We start from the raw sequence: 2467 nt of genomic DNA on the forward strand, positions 1-2467 counted from the left end.
TTTCTTACATTTCTGCCAGGTTAGAAAAATGATAGATGATGGAGGAGCAACAGGCCATTTGATCATTATTCATCTGTTCTTGAAATTTACACAGGGCCCTGGTGGTGCAACAGTTAAGCACTCACTGCTAACCAAAAGGTCAGTGATTCGAACCCACCAGCACCTCTGCAGGAAGAAAGACCTGGCGATCTGTTCTTGTGAAGATTACAGACTAGATGGGAGCAGGGGAAACCTTTACACAAATATTATATCAGGCCTTCTTCTCTATGGCTTGTTGAAGGTGGGGCAGTCTGCCCAGCTTAAACCAAGAGACGGATGTCTCTGTCCTCCTCACCTGAGGTTTCTTTCCTTGGAAGCAGATCACATCTCAGAGAGGGAGACAAAAAACACCACCTCGTTGCTTCTAAATCACTGGCAACGTCACATGGGGTCTCTGTCCCCTTGCTAGCCCTCAGTTACCTTGCACTTTCCTAACAGACAGAATCCTTTAGCAGAAATCCCATCTGTGGGCTAGCCACAGATTGCTTTCTAGCTGAGTGGATCATTTTTAACGCTTCAATAACCTTTGAGCAGCATCACTGTGAAAAGTTAAAATGCTGGTGTGGTACTTAGCAAAAACATTTCTAAGTAACACGGCTTATAACAGATAAACCCCTTGCAGTAGAGTCAATTCCAACTCATAGCGAACCAAAATCAACTTGATGGCAGCGGGGTTTTGGTATAACAAATAAAGGTTTGCATAGCAGTACTTCTAGCCTGATGTTACCACCGTGGCAAACCATGCTTTTCCAAGCACATCTTATAGAAATTTGAATCACCTTGTAGGGAAGAGGTTGCAGTGGAAATTAAACAGAATTCCCAAAGATCTATTTGGAAGAAGAAGGTAACTGAATAACAAACTGAAGAGGGAAGTCCACCTGTACTCTCCAGTCTAATAACTGGGACAAAGCCTCCTAAGAACTGAGGCAAAGGTTAAACCAAGAAAGCAAGGACTGCTGTCTCCTGTAACCTCTTCAACAGCTGACAGCTACTGGAATTGCACCTTTGCTCCACCTCTGCACTGCCAATAAAGCTTCACAGTTGCCTGACTGAGGAATTCAGACCTAATTGGAGAAAATGCTGACAGCAGCAGAGATGAGCTCTTCTCTACCAGTGACCTCTGTATTCGGGACATTAATTTTGAGAGTCTTTGGGTTTTGCCTTTTTTAAAAAACAAAATGGAACTAATACTTTAAAAACAATTAAAATTCAGTGTGCTATCTTGAAGTTTTTTTTTTTTTTTTTTGAGGATTCAAGTAATTTATTGTTTTGCAGCCCAGTGGCAGAGAGTTTCATACTCAGGTTGCTAAAAGGAAAATGTCACAGCAGAACTGCCTCCCTTCTCCAAAGCAACAAGGCATCTTGAAAGCTCAACTTCCTGGTGAAGTTTTATGGTTGGTAGCAGGACTTAGTTCATCCATGTGAAAAGACAGTTCAGTCTGGGATGAAAACTCTTCAAAGGAAAACCTCCCCTCAACAGTCAGAGAAATTTCAGCCAACACATAACCAAATTCACTTTTGGGAGAAGTCCATCCCAAAATTGTGCAGTGGGACAAGAGGTAGTTACAGTTACCCAGCCCATATTCACTGCTTTGTTCCTTCTCTGGATCAGATGATAGTTTGAGGAGAAGTCCTTCTACATTCACGTTGTATGCCAGGGAAGATGAACAGAGGCAAAGCAGAGTCTTGTCCTTAACAGATTCATTTTGGTTCTGGCAGACCGTGAGCCTTAAGCATCCTATTCCCACTGTCTTTGCTATAGGATCAGACAGAGCTGCTCTTCCAGGAATCAGCACCCATACTCATGTCTGTCAGTTAAATCTCCTTGGCTTAGTAACTCCTGTAGATTTACTGCAGTTAAGACAGAAACCTCATATGACTGCCTCCCTGACTGCGTGGGCACCAAGTAATGTGTCACATCAGACACTGAAGACAGGGAACGTGGGGATTCTTCAGCGAGCACCCCAGTTTGCTCCTCTCCTTGACTCCCAGCTGCTCCCATCTGTAAGTGATACTTTCTCATGTGCACACTCCTGCTCCCACTCTGACAAAAGGTCTTCCCACAGACTAGGCACTGATGAGGTTTCTCTCCTAAGTGAACCACCAGATGTTTTCAGAGGTTAGACTACTCAGCAAAGGAGTGGCCACATCCTTGGGCTTCACAAAGGAATGGCTTCTCTCCTATGTGGGTGTGTAGGTGATTCTTCAAGTTTCCAGCTGTAGTGAACTGCTTACCACAGCTAGACTCAGGGCACATAAACGGCTTCTCCCCATTGTGGTCCTTATGTGTACCTTCAGCCTCTGCAGCACACAGAAGCTTTTCCCACAATCTTCTGCAGGGCAGATGAAGGAGTGGTCATTTTGATGAGTTTTGAGGTGGTACTTGAAGTGAGCTGGCCACACAAATGTCCGGTCACAGCCTTCAACT

General features: G+C 44.3%; 1 protein-coding gene and 1 pseudogene across 1 annotated transcript in view; one reads left to right on the top strand and one right to left on the bottom strand.

Annotated features, from left to right (window-relative positions):
* TXK (TXK tyrosine kinase) overlaps positions 1 to 2467 on the top strand; it is a 92484-nt gene that overhangs the window by 50211 nt on the left and 39806 nt on the right. The window lies entirely within an intron of this gene.
* The window catches only part of LOC111821734 (zinc finger protein 410 pseudogene), a 1895-nt pseudogene continuing 695 nt past the window's right edge, over positions 1268 to 2467 (bottom strand).

The sequence above is a fragment of the Trichechus manatus genome, unplaced genomic scaffold, assembly GCF_000243295.1.
Source record: "Trichechus manatus latirostris isolate Lorelei unplaced genomic scaffold, TriManLat1.0 scaffold00101, whole genome shotgun sequence".
NCBI classification, from domain to species: Eukaryota; Metazoa; Chordata; class Mammalia; order Sirenia; family Trichechidae; genus Trichechus; species Trichechus manatus.